The sequence below is a fragment of the Spermophilus citellus genome (assembly GCF_964194105.1).
Source record: "Spermophilus citellus genome assembly, chromosome: 9".
In the NCBI taxonomy this organism is placed as follows: Eukaryota; Metazoa; Chordata; class Mammalia; order Rodentia; family Sciuridae; genus Spermophilus; species Spermophilus citellus.
Window position 1 is genome coordinate 22658407 of NC_138191.1, and position 20148 is coordinate 22678554.

The window sequence follows — 20148 nt, forward strand, 5'->3', positions numbered from 1 at the left end:
TCTCTCCTTGATGTCAGTCAAGCAAGGAGTCAGAGAAATGCAGTTCAGTTGGTCCTTGAGGGAAGAAACTTTCAAAGTCTCCCTGTGAATCAGTTGTCTACCAAGAGATCTCGAGGCCATATGTGCATTCTGGACTTTCCTGAACTACTTTATGAAAAACCAAATAAGGCATAACCTTATAAATTGACTTTAGTGCACAAAATTAGGTTAAGAACAGCATTTTATTTTAACACCTCATTTTCTTTCAAAAACATGAAGGAAGATCCACTTGGTCTCCTGGATATAAAAGAAAAAACTGATAATGAAAAAAAGACACTTTAAGGGAAATTTATTTATATATATATCAGATATTCTCTACATTTATTTAAATGCTGTGCTAATAATTCCCTAGAAATCCTATTAAGAGAAACTTGATGTGTAACTGATTGTTTTAAATATGAGACATTAAACCTTTAAACTTATATGGTAAACATCAGAGCAGTTGAGCCTTCTAGGAATGTTCCTAAGTTGTACCCTGAGAGCCTTGACACACAGAGTGTGATCAAGCATGGGGTGTATATCAACTAGCTCTTGCTTTCTAATTCCCTTTGGATCTTCTCTGAGGATTGCTTTCTTTCCTGAGTCTCTTATCACAACACTTAGAGGATTGGCTCTGTACAGCCTCCTCCTATCGCTGCCAAGTTAACCCACAGCCTCCAGTTCCTGCTGGCTCCCTCCAGTGTGCAGCCCACCCTCTCCTTGTTCATGATTTCTGGTCTCTAACTCCAGGCTTAATGTTAACTGGTTGTATGCCTTTGGCTGGCCCCTTTGCCTCTGTGAGCTACTACCCTTCATCTGTTAAAGGTGGACCTAGACTTAGATAATCTCTGAAGTCCCTGCCAATTTGACTTCTCCTTAAGAAAAATGAGACACACACTTAACAGGGGAACTTGCCTCAATATGTCCTCTTCAGTACAGGCTGTTTCTACATGTGTATGTTTCATGCTCCATCCTTATTTTCCTAGAATATGACAAAGGCCTTTATTTTTCTTCAGACCATATAACATGTAGTATGAACTGGGTAATAAAAGGACAGTAGTAGGATCTGACCATATGATATGCAGTAGGGCTGTGGCTGGGGCACCAGGGATTTGGGTGCACAGGGAAGCTTATCCTCTAAGCTGGAACCTGGAATCTCCTCCAGACCCAGTGCATCCCCTTGACTCATTCTTTTTACCACCTCCCACCATGTTTATACCTTCCTGCATGCTTTGCCCTAATTCCAGTGTCTGGGCATCATAAGTGGGGTCTAACTGTTCCATCTGAACAGGATTCTTTTGTTTACTTGCAGGTGAAATCCTTAAGGGTCCTTCTGTGTGCTCCAGCATTGAGACTCTTGCCTTCCAGGAGCCACAAAAGAAGCAAAGCCACCACAGGTCCCTTAAACACGAGGAAGCCTAGGCCTAACCCCCTCACCACATCTGAACAACTGTCTATCTGCTAAGGAGCACCTGGGCCCTATTCCTTCAAATCTGGTGCAGGTCTGAAGAGGTGATCAGAAATGTCTCCTACTAGGGTAGTCAGAAAGGCAGAATGACTTCCTGGCAGTGATGGAATACCAGTAGTCAAATACCACCAGGCCTCTCACTAAGACAAAGTGCACCTAAGAGTGCATGCTAAACCTCGAGACACTGCTTCTGAACAGCCTCAGTGACACAGCACCTGTCACAACACAGTTCTCACCTCAGCAGCTCTCCTCAGAAAATCAACTCTGGGGAAATTGTTGCCTCCTACACAAGGGTCATGTGGTTCCAATGTAGAGCTCCTTGGCAGTTCTAGAAGCACCCTAGTGAGCAGCAGGGCCCTGCTGGACAGTGTCAGTGAGACTCAGCTAGCACCTTTCACAGATCCACACCTGACCATGTAGCTCCTCTAGGCCAAGCCAGGCTGGACTTTGCACTGCACCATCAGGTCTCACCTCTTTGAGTCCATGTGAGGAAGGAAATTGATGACTTGCTAAGAGGCCCTCTCATTTATAGCCTAGCACAATCTGCTTCCTTTATTCACTCATTCTCCAAATTTTACTGCCCCCACTCCTCCACATTAAATATGCTGTGCCATTTTGCTAATCTAACTTCCCTCAGGGGAATATGAGACTGATGTCCACACCAAGCCTATGCAAAGTCTTGCATATGGCAGCCTCTACTTGTTTCTTAGTGGTGTGGGCCAGGCCCCAATTGTACTGAAGCCTCCTTTGTGTCTTCAGAGTGCTCCTAGTATGCGTAAATGTAAGATAGAGGTTTATTTATGTTGCTGTAGCCATACGTTGAAGGCCAACATCACTGATGGCAGGCAGGGTGAAACTGTAACAGTCTTTCAGTGGCTTTTTGTTTTCTTTTAAAGCAAAGTTTGTATAAATAGTTTCTTTTTTTTTTTTTTGTCTTTGTTTCCCATTTCTATATTAGTCCCTAGAACAAGTGTTAAGAATAGAAAATAAAATAAGCCATACCCCAAAAAACAAAGACTGAATGTTTTCTCTGGTAAGCAGATGCTGATCTATAAAGCAGGGTGGTGGGGAATGAAGGAACCTTGGATTGGACAGAGGGGAGGGAGGTAAAGGGAGGGGTGTGGAGGTGTGGAGGATTGTGGAATGAGAGGGACTTTAATACCCTATATACATTTGTGACTACACTACTGGTGTTGACTCTGCCAAAGAGACGTGTAAAAATGAAAAAGCTACCCCTATGTATTCTGTAATATCAGGTTCTATTCTAAACAGTGCATCTTTAGGATACTTCCCTTTGCTCTACTCTTGACAATATCAGTGACTGCTATTTTCTTTAGGCAAAGAATAGTGTAATCTACTTAGAAAATTTTATACACACACACACACACACACACACACACACACATATATATATATATATATATATATATACAGTGTTCTAAATAAACCAATTGTGACAGTCACTACAGTCACTATCAAGAATATCACTCTATACTGACTAAACTAAAAGTAATTATCCTTTGGGGCTGGGGTTGTGAGTCTGTGGTGGAGAGCTTGCCTGACATGTGTGAGGCCCTGGTTTGATCCTCAGGAACACATAAAAATAAATAAGGAAAATAAAGGTATTGTGTCCATCTACTGCTAAAAAGCTGTTTAAAAAGGGGGGAAAACACAATTGTCCTTGATGAAACCTTATTTTAGGTTTCATCCTATAAATTGGTAGTCCACCAAAGGTTTTGATTGTGTGTTTGTCATTCTCATTCACTTTTGTGTATCAATTCTTTTGAATATGAATTTGTCTTATATTTTCATTAGTAAGTAAATTTGCTTTTTCTTCAAATCTTTGTCAATCTGATTTTTTTTAAATCAGCTTGTCTTGTTCTAAAATTGAAGAAATCATGTTATTTCTGTTGAAATTATAGTCCCTTATGAATCTTGTAGGCAGAAGTGAAAATGAAGGATATTGAGTCTAAGAAAAATCAATTCAAGTCTCTTTTTTGTGCATTACAGTATTTTAAATTATCCTTCCAATAGATCTTGCACAGCTTTCTAATGGTTTTTGTCTAAGTATTTGGTTTGCTGTTGCTATTACTAATGGATTCTTTCTTCCTTCACATCTTGTGGTAGTTGCTCTATGTGTAGCAGTAGTGATAATAATAGAAAAAAATATTAACCATGGGCAAGTCAATTGTTATAGTAAGGACCTAGAAATGTCCCCTAAAGAACTCGAGTGTTAAATAAGGCAACCATATTCAGAGGTGAAACAGTTGGATTACAACAACTGGATTGATCCATTTGATGAATTAAAAATTTGAATGAACTATTGGTTGGTAACTGTAAGCAGGTGAGTCATGATGGGAGGAAGAAGGTCAGAGGGAGCATGACCTTGGGCTCTATATGTCCTGGTCCCTTCCCCTCTCTCTGCTCCCTAGCTCCCATGTGCTGAGCAGCTTTCCACCATCACATCCTTCCACCATAATATTTCTGCCTTGGAGCCAGCCAATGATGATCTGAACACTCTGAAATTGTGAACCAAAATAAATCTCTCCTCTAAAAGTTATTCTTTCAGGTAGTTTTCATCAAAGCTCATTAACACAGCAATGTTGTGTTTTAGGTGAATCAACTCAATCTTCACAAATAAGGCATCAGTCAGGTCTTATATGTAGAGAGGAGAATTATATTACATAATTAATTACATATAATTACATGTAATTATATAATCTAATGTAATTATATTACATTAAGGGATATATTTAAGATATTTCCATAGTTTATAAAATTTCTAGGAAGGATAGAGACCTCTGTTTGGATGCTGCACAGCTAGAAAAAAAATGGAGTAAGGAGAAAGGTCCAAACACAGCACAGAAATATTCCAGTGGACACTACTCCCCAGCTTGGGCCATTTAACACCTTGCTGCCAGAAACCCAACTCCAGAGCTTGATCAGGATACTCACTTTCTTCACAAGAACATAAATTCCCTACATGCCACTCCTACCCTGAATCGTCCGTTGTGGCGAGCCGCTTCTGTGGACTGTGGTCGCCATTACAAGATGGCGCTGGCCTTGTGGTGGTCTGTGATAAACAACTCCTTCTTTGGGAGAGTTGGCACATGGTTCTTTGACACCCTACGAGAAAGCTCCACGTGGCAGCTTCGCATTGGGTGTTTGGATACTTTATTAAGGCTGGGAGGGGCTTCTGGGGGAGAAGAAGAACTCTCGAGAGCTTGAATAAACAGCTGTAAGAAGATTCCCGGTGTTGCGTCTTCCTTGCGGGCAAGGGGGTCGCGACAAGTGGTGCCGAGACCCGGGAAAATCAAAACTTGCAAGTCGTCAGAGGTGGTGCACTAAACAGTCCCGGTAAGTGGGACCCCATAGTCCCGTGGGTGGGACCCGACAGTCCCGGTGAGTGGGACACGATAGTCCCGGTGGGCGGGACCTGATAGTCCCGGTTAGTGGGACCCGCGACCAAAGCGGAATCAGCTCCTCTACAAAGACAGAGAGAGCCTCATATTTTATTGCAGCTGCACTGTGTACTTTTCTTTTGTTTCTGTGTACTTTCGTTTTGTCCTCTGTATCTGTTCTGTTGCTGTGTCATGGGTGTCACATCTTCAAGCCCGCTTCTTCTGGCACTAGACGGCCTGTTACGTTCCAAAGGCCTGAAAGTGAAACATAGTATCTTACAGAGATTTTTGCAGAAAGTAGATGTTGCTGCACCGTGGTTTGCATATTCGGGCAGCCTTACTATGCCTTGTTGGGATAAATTGGGCAAGGATCTTGACTTTGCTTGTGAGCAGGGCATATTGGAGGGTGGGGTGATTCCCCTTTGGAAGATAGTCCGTAGTTGCCTCACAGATGGCAGATGTCATGACGCACTTGCTAAAGGACAGGAGGTTTTAGAAAAGTTACATGAGGAGAAATCGGAGACAGCAGGCAGTGCGATATCTCAGGAGGATGGGAGCGTGCGGAGCGAGAAGCAGGGGAGGAGACGCTTGTATCCAGATCTCAGTGCGCTGCGCACACCCCCATGTGGAAGCGGGTCAGAAGAAGAGGAGGATGAGGAGGAGGAGCTTGGGAGGCTGTCTCGCCAGCTAGGGAGTTTAGCTGCTGGAGAAGGGAACGAAGATAGACCGGGGCTCAAGAAATGTGATCCTCCGGACCCACCGCCGTATGGTGGGGGTGTTTCGGGGAGAGCTTTCCATGCTCAAACATGGAAGGCTGTTAACGCTGAGATGGGTCTTGCTTATCCAGTTTTTCAGGATGAGAATAGGGGAAGATTTTCGGAGCCTTTAGATTTCAAAATTGTGAAGACCCTGGCAGAGTCTGTACGCACTTATGGGGTGGATGCCGCCTTCACATTAACTCAGGTGGAGAGTCTGTCTAGATTCTGTATGACTCCCTCTGATTGGGCTAGCCTTGTTCGGGCTTGTGTTTCTCCGGACAAGTATTTGGACTGGAGAGCATTTATGCTAGAGGGCGCAATAGAGCAGGCCGCCCAAAACCATGCAGCAGGACATCCTCATTGGGATAAGGACATGCTTTTGGGGCAAGGTAGATTTGCTAATCAACAGACAGGATTCCCTCCTGAGGTATATGATCAAATTAATAACATTTACATTCGGGCATGGAAGTCACTTCCAAATAGAGGAGAAGTGTCTGGTAATTTGACCAAGATTTTACAAGGCCCTACAGAACCCTTTTCAGATTTCGTAACAAGGATGGTGGATGCTGCTGGAAAGATTTTTGGGGATCCTGATAGAGCCATGCCCCTTGTTAAACAATTGGTCTTTGAACAATGCACCAAGGAATGTAAAGCAGCAATCGCTCCTTATAAGAACAAAGACATAAAAGTATGGATGAAAGTGTGTAGAGAGATTGGAGGGCCTTTAACTAATACAGGTCTTGCAGCTGCTGTCCTTCGGATTGCAAAAGGGGGCAATCCTGCCGCCAGAACATGCTTCCATTGTGGTCAACCCGGTCATATCAGACGTGAGTGTCCCAAAAATGTCAATTTTACTGGACCTCCTCACGGTGGCCCTTCCACTGGCCTTCGATCACCGGGATTGTGTCCAAGGTACAAAAGGGGGAAGCATTGGACAAAAGAGTGTACATCAGTGAGGGACATCCATGGACAGCTTATTTCAGCTGGGCCAAAAAACGGCCGACGGGGCCCCCGACCCCAGGGCCCGCAAATATATGGGGCAGTGGAGAATGTCACACCCGAACCCGAGACATGGCCATCTCTACGCCATCCCATGAAACGCGGAGAGCCACTACAGGTGCCGCGGGATTGGACCTCTGTTCCACCTCCAGACTCGTGTTAACACCTAAGATGGGAGTCCAATTGGTGGAAACTGAGTTCAAAGGGCCTCTACCACCTGGCACTGTAGGTTTGCTAATTGGACGTGCATCTTCCATTTTGCAAGGTCTTCATGTTTTCCCTGGAGTCATAAGTCCTGATACTGTAGGGATAGTAAAGGTTATGGTAGAAGCTCCAAAAGGCATTGTGTCCATCTCCCCAGGAGATCGGATTGCTCAATTACTGGTTTTGCCTAGTTTACATGATCATTTCCCTGCAGACTCAAAGTCACGGACAGAGAATGAGATTGGTACCACCGGAGGGAATTGTGCTTATTTGTCACTAGATATGAGTAATCGCCCTACTTTGGAATTAAGCATAGAAGGTAAATCAATTGTGGGCTTACTTGATACAGGTGCAGATCGTAGCATCATTGCACTTAAAGACTGGTCTAAGGGATGGCCAGTACAGACTTCTGATCAATCTCTGAGAGGACTTGGATATGCCCAGGCTCCTCAGGTTAGCTGTAGACATCTTTCCTGGAAGGACCCGGAAGGACATCATGGTACTTTTCAGCCTTATGTACTTAATTTACCTATCTCTTTATGGGGCCGTGACCTGATGAAAGACATGGGGTTCACTCTTAGTAATGACTATTCCCCAGTGTCCCAACAAATTATACACAATATGGGGTATAGGCCAGGTTTAGGACTAGAAAAACATTTACAGGGACGTAAGCATCCTGTACAAGGTCATCAAAAGCTTGACAGATTTGGTCTGGGTTTTTCCTAGGGGCCGCTGAGGCTCAAATACCCATAACATGGCTCACCGAGGAGCCTGTTTGGGTGCCTCAGTGGCCTCTTCCCTCGGTTAAACTGACAACAGCCCATGCTCTAGTTAAAGAACAACTTGACTTGGGTCACATCCAACCCTCTACTTCTCCATGGAATACTCCCATATTTGTCATTAGGAAAAAATCAGGGAAGTGGCGCCTACTACATGATCTACGAGCGGTTAATGCTCAAATGCAACCTATGGGGCCCATTCAGAGAGGGCTGCCTCTGCTCTCTTCTGTTCCTCAAGGCTGGCACATTATTGTTATTGACATTAAAGACTGTTTCTTTTCTATTCCTTTACATCCTAAAGACTCGCAGCGTTTTGCCTTTACCCTTCCCTCGTGTAACCACGAGGAACCAGATCAAAGGTTTGAGTGGATAGTGTTGCCGCAGGGAATGGCTAATAGTCCCACAATGTGTCAGATGTATGTAGGGAAGACACTTGTGCCCCTCAGACAAAAGTACTCCTCCATCAAGATCATTCATTATATGGATGATGTATTATTGGCTGCTAAATCAGAACAAACAGTTCATGAGGCCTATGACGACCTCGTGAAGTTGTTAACACAATGTGGGCTACATATAGCACCTGAAAAGGTTCAAACAGGAGATTCTATTAAGTATTTGGGAACAACAATTGGGTATGACAAATTACAACCACAAAAAATCACCATACGAACTCAGGATCTTCAAACTCTAAATGATTTTCAGAAACTACTGGGAGATATTAATTGGATACGAGGATATTTACATATTTCTAATGTTGTACTACAGCCTTTGTATGCTACTCTTAAAGGTGATCCAGATCTTACTTCCCCTCGTAGCCTCACCAAAGAGGCTAGAGCAGCCCTTATGACAGTAGAAGAAGCTATACAACATGCCACTTTATGCAGGCTCCAGAGTGATAAACCTTTTCAATTATGTGTGCTTGCCACTATGCGACAGCCTACTGGAGTACTATGGCAAGATGGACCTTTGCTATGGATACACCCACATGTATCCCCAGGAAAATCCTTAGAATATTATCCTGATGCTGTTACAGCATTAGCACTTAAAGGGATTCAACAAAGCATTCAATTTTTCGGACAATCACCTTCTTCTCTTATTATACCCTATACTAAAGCTCAACTTAATGTTTTGTGTGCTACTCTAGATAACTGGGCTATTCTATGTTGTTCGTTTCAAGGGGATATTGATAATCATTACCCTTCTCAAACGTTACTCCATTTTGTTAAGGAACATCCTATTATTTTCCCTAAAGTAACTTCATCCAGTCCAATTCCGGGGGCTGTTAATATTTTTACTGATGGTTCCAAGTCTGGAATGGGAGCTTATGTCATTAATGATTCTCCCCCTGTCCAGCATCAATTTACTCCTGGAAATCCACAATGGGTAGAACTGCAAATTGTTATTGAGGTGTTTAAACAGTGTTCTTTTCCTTTTAATCTCATTTCGGACTCCATCTATGTGGTGCAAGCACTAAAAATCCTAGAGGCTGTGGGAGCTATTAGTGATGCCCGTAATATATCTGCTTACTTTAATCAGCTTCGACAGCTTATCTGTAGCCGCACTGCTCCCTTTTATCCAATGCACATCCGGGCTCACACCTCTCTCCCTGGTCCATTATCACAGGGTAATGCCTGTGCGGACTCAGCCACTCGAGGTCAGTTGATCTGTTTGGCTTCCTCCTTAGAAGAGGCTAAATTGTTTCACCAAAATTTCCATGTTAATGCTTTAACACTGCGCAGGCGTTTTTCCATTTCTAGAGCAGATGCTCGACAGATAGTATTGCACTGTCCCCATTGTGTCACATTTCTTCATCCCCCTACTTATGGAGTGAACCCACGGGGGTTAAAGCCACTGGTTGTCTGGCAAATGGATGTGACACATATACCTGACTTTGGTAACCTCAAGTATGTCCATGTTTCTGTTGATACGTACTCTGGAGTTATTCATGCTTCTGCGTTATCAGGAGAAAAGACACGTAATGTCATCACTCATTGCCTGGAAGCCTGGGCGGCGTGGGGTGCGCCCACGTCCCTTAAGACTGACAATGGACCTGCTTATACTGGCAGACAATTCACGTCCTTTTGTTCTACTATGGGAGTGCAACTTACTCATGGTCTGCCTTACAATCCTCAAAGACAAGACATTGTTGAGCGTGCTCATCGCACCTTAAAGGAAACTTTACAAAAACAAAAAGGGGGAATAGGAGCTGGACATACTCCTAAAGAATGCTTGTCCTTAGCTCTCTTTACTATTAATTTTTTGAATTTGGATATTCATGGTCGCTCTGCGGCCGATAGACATGTGTTCCCTCAGCCCTCTGTGATTGGCTATGTTAAGTGGAAAGATGTTCTTACGGGCCAATGGAACGGCCCCGACCCCGTGCTGACATGGGCACGAGGATCCGTATGTGTTTTTCCCCAGGATCGCACGGAACCATTGTGGGTCCCTGAACGCCTGACAAGAAGAGTCCTGACGCCAGCTACTCAGCAACAAGAATTACCACGGCAATCCCGCGATGAGGATCTTCATTCTGCTGAGTGCTCTGGCTCTGGTGCTGATGCCGATGACACAGACGACACCAATGCAATGGTGGGCGGTGGCACGGGCTTGGCCAATGCCGATGCCGGTTCACGGTAATTCCAGTGTCCTTCCCACTCTTTTCTCTACCTCGTGTGAGATGTCTGCGCCCTGTGCCTCTCCTAGAGGGGACGTGGAACGCATTTACAATCAATCTCAAGTTAATCTCACAGGAGTGTTTTGTTTTAGCCTTGGGAACGCTCATTGTATCCGTCTTAAGACCAAGAATTTGACTAACTGGGACAATCCATTGCAGTCCAGTCAAGTCTCAGGGAGCATTCTCAGTACTGTATTGGGCCAAGTAGTCTCAGGGGAACAATCAGGCTCAGGAACCTCCGTAAATAGCTCTGCTTTAACCATAACTACCTTGGCTAGTATCTCCGAGGTACTAATTCCAATGCCCCCATATTCTAGTGGACTTCCTTATGCCACTCATTTTAAGGCTTCTCCTTACTGTACCCCTAATCTTGGTTTCCCCCCAACATTCACGCCTTGTCAGGATTATTCTTGGGAGAAACGTCAAGTTGCTAAAGGTTTCTCCCTTTCCCCCTCTCTTAAGAGGTATGTTTATGACTTTAGCAACAGTGCCAACTCCTCTACAGGAGTGGGTTGGTCCTGGTTTCAATGGCTGATTTCCAACACAAAGGGGGCTTCAGCTGATATTTCTGCACTGGCTCAATTGCTGGGAGCCAAAAGTTGGTTGGCTAATGTTTTTGGCACTGTTTACGAGAGTGAGCGAGGTAGTAGACTCACATCTGTTTCGTTCAACTCTCTGTTGGATAATGCCACATTGCCCCCTGCAGCGGTTTGTGTTCAATCTCCGTTCTTACTCCTTTTGGCTAATGACACCTCGTCAGAAATGCTGGATTGTTTTAATGTTAATTGTTTCTTATCTGAATGTTGGGATGGTTCTTCGGCTGTAGCAGTGGTTATAAAAATTCCAACCTTTGTTCCAATCCCAGTTATTGCGGACCCTGATAAATTCCCCATTGTTGAGCTACTTAGAGTCCGCAGGGATTTTGGAATCACAGCTGCTATAGTGACAGCCGTGGCGGTATCTGCTGCTGCAGCGGTCGCGGCCGGAGTGGCCATGGCCAATCAAGTGCAGACTGCTGCCTCCGTTAATCAAGTTGTTCAACAAACTTCTATGATACTTGAGTCCCAAAATGCAATTAATCAACATATTTTGTCAGGGATCTTAGCTGCCAACCAAAGAATAGATTTACTCCAAGCTCAGGTAGAAGAATTGGCTGATTTGGTGCTTTTGGGCTGTGTTGATCAACGTGCACATTTATGCATAACCTCTGTCAGATTTAATGATTCCAGGAATGCCTCCCGTATCATCGGAGAATACTTGGCCGGAAATTGGTCCATGACAGCGGAAGACATGATCCAGTCTCAACTAACCCAGATAGCTGTCTTGAATAGTACCCACGTTGATCCCATAACGTTGGGTCAATTCACTGATTGGATATCTTCTGCCTTTTCCTTTTTTAAAGAGTGGGTGGGGGTAGGCATTTTTGGCGCAATGTGTTGCTTCGGTATGGTTCTCTGCTTGTGGTTTCTCTGCCGCCTTAAGGCCCGCAATGCTCGCGATAAAGCTATGATTATACAAGCTCTTGCAGCTTTGGAAACTGGCAACTCACCTCAAGTTTGGCTTGCACAAATTAAACAGTAAACCTTTGACATGGTCGTTGCACCCCAAGTTTTACGGACATTGCACTGGGAATGACATGTCCTTCCTTGTTATTCTCTTAGTGTTGGAAAGCCCTTGCACTCTGCCGGCTTTACTGCCATTGCACACAGATGGGTTTCCACGCTAGTACTTTTCTATCGCTCTATGACCCGTGCCTTTCTTTTAGGGTGTTGCCAACTTGTTTGTCGTTGTATTTCTATACAGCCACAGTTCAGCCTCAGAGACCTAATCATGACTGGCTGAGTAGATACCATTAAACGCCTTGGCAACAACGAGCTGATCTTGTAGTACCCAGAGACGGGCAACTTTCACGCTTGCACTACAACCTAAGACAGGGGAATGGGGCCTCCCCAAAGACGGGTAAGCAATGTAAGGACAGTGAACGACCTAAGACAGGGGCTACTTGATTCCCTTTGACGTGCTATAAACAGAAGGAAAAAACTGCTGGCAGTGGATTCCCCCCGGCCCCCAGGGCTTGGATCCAGCCCTGATTTGTATGCACGTCAAGGAGGCCAGCTCACAGGGCCTTAACAGCTTTGTGGTGTCTGTTTTCATATTCAGCCAATAACGGTCATGTGGGAACGTCCTGACCTGCTTGGGTCTGATGAGGTTCCTGGTTGAAGGCTTCGTATGAGTAATGGCGATTCACCTCTACTCTTGCCTGTTTTGTTTTTAGTAAACGAAAGGGGGAACTGTGGCGAGCCGCTTCTGCGGACTGTGGTCGCCATTACAAGATGGCGCTGGCCTTGTGGTGGTCTGTGATAAACAACTCCTTCTTTGGGAGAGTTGGCACATGGTTCTTTGACACCCTACGAGAAAGCTCCACGTGGCAGCTTCGCATTGGGTGTTTGGATACTTTATTAAGGCTGGGAGGGGCTTCTGGGGGAGAAGAAGAACTCTCGAGAGCTTGAATAAACAGCTGTAAGAAGATTCCCGGTGTTGCGTCTTCCTTGCGGGCAAGGGGGTCGCGACAGTCCGTATGCACATGTAGGTTTGTCTCACATGAATTCATCTCATTGAAGAATCAGTGCCAACTGCAATCCTTACTCCAGATGAGACTTGGAAACTGCACTTATATATTATCAGTCTATGCAGTAGTAGAAGGTATGATAAATGGAGAAAAAGACATCTACCATAGTAGACATTAGACTCATTATATACTCTTGATACAAATTTATATTTTGTTCAGTCCCACAGAGGCATCCCTGGCAGCAACCTTAGTTTCAGGGGTTAGGTGAGTGGCTCTGAGTGCTGGGGAGGTAAGGTTGGGGTTGTGCTGGTCCTGCAGTCTGCTGGGGGCCAATTGCACACCCAGGGAGATAGGGAAGCTGAAGACAAACTGTGAGGTAAGGGTGGGAGTGGGCTTGCAGTACCCCTAAGGGGCCTGAAGGGCTGGCAGGCCTGGAGGAGCAGGATGTGGCCAGCACCTGGGACAGCTGCTCCATGCGGCTCAAGGCCTTCTCTAGCCTCAGCTGCTCCTTTATCATCTGCTAAGCCAAGCAGATGGTAGCAGAGCAGAGGATGCCCTCCTAGCAGTGCACCATCCCTGGACTGCGGTAGTCCTTCACCGCACAGTCCTACTCCATGGCTTCCATGAACCAGGAGCCCATGTTGGACTTGTGGTTATCTTTCGCCAGATGCGTTTGTACTGGTAGCATCCTTGCATGTGGTTTGGGCATTCGGAGGAGACATTCAATAGGACTGTGATCCCTAGGGCGTGCAGCATGTCTCTCCAGGCAGCGTGGAAGGCAACCTGGAAGTAGAGGAACTGAAGAATCTCCAAGGGTCCCCGCAGCCTGTGCAGAGCGGCTCCAGTGGAGCTGCAATGCAGGTGAAAGGACTCCATGGCACTGGGGAGAAGTCTGCCGGGGCGCTGGTTTTGGAACAGAATTCTGGGTAAGCAGAGGAAAACTTCTCACAGCCACCTTTGAGCAAGCAGACGTCTCTTCACTGGGGCTTAGGATGGAGTGTCCGCACTACTAGAGTCAAGGTGAGGTCCTCCCTGAGCCCCTGGCGCCTGGGCTCCACTCAAAGTAGAGGATGGCAGCCAAGTAGAGACTGGAGCACAAGAGGGCGCACTTCCCCCTGAGCGTGCAGGATGGACTCCAGGATCCTGGAGCCCTTGGCCTGCCTATTTTCCTGGGTGTTGTATTGAAGAAGGTGGACAGAACCTCTGTCTGATAGGAAAGGTGTGCAAAAAGTCGAGCAGCAAGCCCTTGCTGGCGCTCCCCAGCCCCAGGGTTCAGGGGCTGCCACTGGTGTCAGCCCAGCTGCCGCCAGGCACTGCAGTCTCCACCCCTCACATGCAACCCAGGGCAACCACCATCTCCCAACCTCTTTGCCTCTGAGGCCGCCACAGCTACAGCCTCTGCCTTAGCGGTTCTCGCACAACTTCATAGGCTTTTTGAGCACACTGCAGTCCATCTCTCCCAGTTAATCAATCGTCACCATGGAGTGTAGGAACTGGGGCGATAGTCACCCAGGCCAGCCAGGCAACAGGAATGGGCGAACAAGGGCTAAGAGAGGGAGCCTTCAGAAGTGACCGCCAACTTGGTCCCCAGAGGCTTGGGCAGCCAGACCCCCTATTGGGTCCCCTTCCTCCTGCAGCCTTCAGGTTATATAGCAGCCCTAGCAGCCTCAGGTGCCTTGCACAGGCTGTGCTCTGACAAGGGAGTGGCAGCGCAAGTGTGTGTGTTGAAGGCAGAGAAGCACTATTTTAAAAAACCTGTATTCATATGTGTCACATTAAATCCTTTCTCAGTTCAGGGCTGTGGCTGTGGCTCAATGGTAGTGCACTTTACTGGCATGTGTGAGGCACTGGGTTCGATTCTCGGCACTGTATATAAATAAATAAAATAAAGGTCTATCAACAACTAAATTTTTTTAAAAATAAAAAAATAAAACCTTCCCTAGTTCAAAACATATTTATTTATATTTTCATACATGTATTCATGGGTTATTCTAATGAGTATTCTTAGTTTTCCATATGCATTTTTTTCACTCACCCTAACCCTTACCCTACAGAAAATTTAACACTAAACCTAAATATAACCGTATACCTGAATCTACATTAATATAAAGCATACATAAAATTGTGAATATACATGGGTAACAAGACCTATATATTCAATTATCAAAAATATATTTGCATATATATTATATATGCATATTTATTTGTGCATTCACAAATTTTAAAATGGCTACTTTCATACCAGATTATAAACACCCCCACTTCTGCTTTTGCATATCTGATCCCATCCTCTCAAACTTGAAACCTACTGTCTACTTATTTTCCCTAAAATAACTCATGTCCACCTGTAGGTTTTTCCTGATAGATTATCTGCAGCTGAATATCAATGTGAACACACTGTTGACAGGCATGCAATTAAACATATCAACATCAGTCGAGATATGCTGAACACACAAAGTCTAGTACATAAATTCATACTTAGATTGGATATCCACTCTTTCAGACTTGTACGCTTCATATATGCACCCTCTCCATTCCTCTGCGTCCATCACTCTTCTAAGGGAAACACAGAACCACAACTTTTGTTTCCTTCAGAGAACAAGAAAACCTCACCCTTCCCTGGTATTTACCACATACGTATGAGCTTAATGAATGCTTGATTTTATACTTTGAAAAGCACTGGCTCACTAGTCTAGAAACTCGGTGGACAGGGCCCGTATTTGTTTTGTGTCCAACACCCAACAGTATGCTCTCACTAGCATTTCAATAAAACGATAAATAAATGACTATATTATTATTTTTTAAAAGATCTCTTTTTTTTAAAAAAAAAATGGGCCTGTATCTTGGTGCTGAGAATGGAACCCAGTGCCTCACACATGCCAGGCAAGCGCTCTACCACTGAGCCACAACTCCAGCTCCGAAGATATTATTATTAAGCGCTATTCGGTCACTCAGTTGCTGCACTACTACCTTCTGTGGGGGAGATGAGTTTCAGAGTTTGACTGAAGCAACTAATAAAACCACGCAGGCGAGGCCTCCAAAGGATGGGAACTTAAAAGTGCCGTCGCACACCCTTGGGCACCACATCCTGCTGGTTCTGAAGCCTTGTGCTTCCCGCCCAAATTTGAAAGTTTCCCCGCCCACCCGCCTGCCTACCCCGGATGTGGCCGACGCCTAGCTCCGCCCCCCACGCACAGGCACGCACGTGCTCCGCACTCTCCAGGACCCCGGAAGGCCCAGGCGCCTGTGGGGAACACAACCCTCAAGACCCGCTCCAAAGGGCAGTTCCCATGAGTTGGCTTCTGGGCCGTCCTTCACCAGGTGGCTTCTCACTTTCGAAGCCCTACTCTGTGAGTCCTGCTCCTGTGCCGGCGTCCATACCTCTGAGGGTCTGCTGCTCACCTGGAGAGCTGGTAAGAAGCCCAACAGGTCGCCCTCCCTGTGGCGGCCAGAGCCTCCGCCCCGCGCACCCTGGGTACACAGCCTCTCCTGTGTGCTGCAGAGGACAGTGGCAGCGCCATGGAGGACCCTGGGAGCGCGCGCAGGATCCTGGGAGTGCCACAGAAGACCTGGGAGTGCCGCACAGCTGCTAGGTGGCTCCTGCTGAGAGGACTTCTGCTGGGAGCTGCAGCTGGGTGTCATCCTCCAGGTGAGTCCGGGAATTCTTGGGTAGAGTCCTGGATGGCTACTCTGTTCTCAGGAGTCCAGCTCAATTCTGTTGACTCTAGTGATGAATTGGGTTAGACCCTGAAATCCCCTGACCTTTCCCTGTTAGCCGTAGGCCAGGTGAAAGCTTCTGAATGTGAGTGAGTTGAAATGACCAAAGACTGAATGCCCCCAAGGAGGTTTCAAGGAAACTATGGGGAGTAGATGGAACCAGTGTGTTAAGGGGGACTCAACATCGGTTTTGAGTGATTTCATGATGTAGTATACCACTGACACAAATATTGTAATAACAACAAAATATGATGATTTACATTTATTGATTTCTGCGTGTTAAACCAACCTTGGGTCCTTGGGATGAACCCCACTTGATCATGGTGAACTATGTTTTTAGTATTTTTTGTGTGTAATTTGTCAGAATTTTATTGAGAATTTTTACATGTATGTTCATCGGGGATATTGGTCTGAAGTTTTCTTAAAGGGTCTTTGTCTGGTTTTGGTATTGATGTTAGTCTCAGAATGAGTTTAGAAGGCTTCCCTCTTTTCCTGTTTCATGGAATACTATGAAAAGTATGGTATTAATTCTTCTTTGAAAGTCTCATTGAATTTAGCAGAGAATCCGTCTGGTCCTGGGCTTTTCTTGGTTGGTAGGCTTTTTTAAATATATTTTTATTAGTTTTAGATAGGCACAATGCCTTTAGTTTATTTTTTATGTGATGCTAATAATCAAACCCAGTGCCTCACACATGCCAGGCAAGCACTCTACCACACAACCCCAGACTGGTTGGTAGGCTTTAGATGGTGTTTTCTATTTCATTACTTGCAATTAATCTATTTAAATTGTGTATGACCTCCTCATTCAGTTTGAGTAGGTCTTATGACTCTAGGAATTTGTTTATGTATTCTATATTTTCTACTTTTTTGGAGTACAAATTGTCAAAGTAGTTTCTAATTTCTTTCTGCATTTTAGACATGTCCCTTGTGATATTACTTGCTTCATCTTCTTTTTTAGTAATCTTAGTTTTCTTTTTCTCTTCGTTAGCATGGCCAAGGATTTATGTATTTTATTTATTGTTTCAAAGAACCAACTTTGTGTTTTTTCAATTTTTTTTCCTTTAGAGTTCATTGATTTCAGCTCTGATTTTATTTTATTTTTTTATTGGTTGCTCAAAACACTACAATGATCTTGACATCATATTTCATACATTTGATTCAAGTGGGTTATGAATTCTTATTTTTACCACTTGTACAGATTGCAGGATCACATTGGTTATACATCCACGTTTATACATACTTCCATACTAGTGTCTGTTGTATTCTGCTGCCTTTCCTGATTTTCATTAGTTTCTGTCTTCTATTGCTTTTGGTATTGATTTGTTCTTCTTTTTCTCAGGCTTTGAGATGTAGTGTTAGGTCCTTTATTCATGCACAGTGCAGTAAACTTTCCTCTTAGTACTGCCTTCCTAGTGTCCCAGAGATTTTGATATGTCATATCAGTGTTTTCATTTACCTCTAACAATTTTTTTATTTCATCCTTGATTTATTTGACTATCCATTCCTCATTAAGTAATGTATAATGTAGTCTCCCTTTGGTAGAGTGGCTTCTGTTTTTTACTTGAGCGCTGATTCCTAATTTCTTCCATTTTAATATGATATAATGCTGGGTAATTTCTTTGCTTTTTTTGTATTTACTAAGAATTGCTTTTCAGTGTAAGATATGGCCTATTTTAGAGAAGAAGACAAGTGCTGCTGAAAAAAAAGTATATTTACTCGTTAATGGATGAAATATTCTATATATTTCTATTAAGTATAAATTATTGATTGTATAATTGTATGGTTTCTTTTTTTTTTTTTTTTTTCTCGGTCTTATTGGGATTTTCTTAGCGTGGATGTTGAACCCTTGAAGCCTACACACCGCGAGTATAGGATGGGGTCAGGGAGAGGACTAAATGCCCCAAGTGGGTACAGCAGAAGGATATTCACCCACAAGGCGCTGGCCAGCCTGGTTGCTTCCTTCGCCTCAGGGGCTGCTGGAAGTAGGTCGGGTGTGGCTTCGGGTTTTTGCCCTCGGTGGACCTCAATCTCATCTCCTCTTCCGGAGAGGGCAGGAATTGACCCACAGAACTCGGGAATGGGAACGCCAGGACAAATTGGAGGGTGGGACCAAGACCCTAAGGTTTCCTTATGGAGACGGGTCTTCTATGGAATAATCTAATTAGGAAATTCTCTCCCAAGGACCATAGGAGACACCAACTACTAAGCCATGGTCAAAGGGTTTCTGAGAAAAGATTTGCAGGGAACCTAGGTGGGTGTGACACAAGACACATAACACGACAATGGACGTGAAATGTTTTTGGAGGGCATACTCAGTTCAACCCCTTCTTTGAAATTAGTTTTAGAATATGGCAAACAGATACGATAAAAAGATGTTCTCATTCCTTTTGAGGTGCGCCACACTGCCAGGCCTTGCTTTCACCTGACATCCAGATTAAATGACCCTTCGGTTACATCCGGAGACGTCCAATCGAGCGAATGAATGTTCTGTTCAAAAACTTTTCAAACACGAGTTCTCCTCCATCTGTTACTTGGTCTCTTAAACCAGATCGGCGCCCCCTCCCGAAACTTTGGAGTGCCGGGCCTTTTCCCAGACTGGGGGTATGGAGCGGACCCAGGACCCGCGGGGTTGCAGAGGGAGGAGGGAGGAGCGCCATCACGCCGGGGAAAGGCCATAGGGCAGTGACAGCCAGGAAGGCTGGGGCTTCCGGACCTGATGCGCCCCAGTGCCACGGTGACTGACCTCGACTGCCGGGCAACTGGAAGTCTCGGCCAGGCTGACTAGCTGGACCTGAAGCGCGCAGTGCAACATGCGGGCGGAGAAGTCCAGCAGGCGACTACCCAGGAGTTGCGCCCTAGCTTCCCAGTCCCTTCCAAGCCTCTCTCCAGCCACTCCACCCAGCAGTCGCACAGAGCTTGATCGCCCTCAGCCTGGCCAACATCATTTTAACTGTTTGGGACCGGCAAGCCAGAACCAAGAGATGGAGAGCTCGACCGGGGAGATTTTTCGACTTTTTTGTTTCACGGCAGGCTTCTATTAAATGGCTCGGCTCCGGCAACCAAATCCTGAATGAGGCGGGGCGCCTCTGCTCCTCCGCCGGCAGCACGGAAGCAGTCCCCGGGGCAGGCAGGACTTGGGGCCGCCGAGGCCGAGCGATGATGGAAGCGGAGGCGGCGGAGGACCACCGGTACGCGGGGGGCGCTCCAGAGCCGAAGAGACTATTGGCTGGAGTTCAGGAGGTAACTGAATTTACAAATAGCTCTTTGGAGATTTCTGGCTCAAGGATTTTCGATTTACCTCTATTTGCTTCTCTCTTCCTGTAAGCTCATTCTTTGCTCCGTATTGTTTGAATTTCTATTATCGACTTTTATTTCATGGGATCATTTAAGAAAGTTTGAAAATAACACGAAACTTTTAAACCTCGTGCATAGTATCAAGGAAAGAATCGCACTGTGTGTTGAATATGTTTTTCATTTGTGACCACTAGGTAAGTTTTAAAAATTGTCCGGGACTGCTGCGAAACCTTAATCTGCCAATAGCACTGACCAGCTTTTCCTATC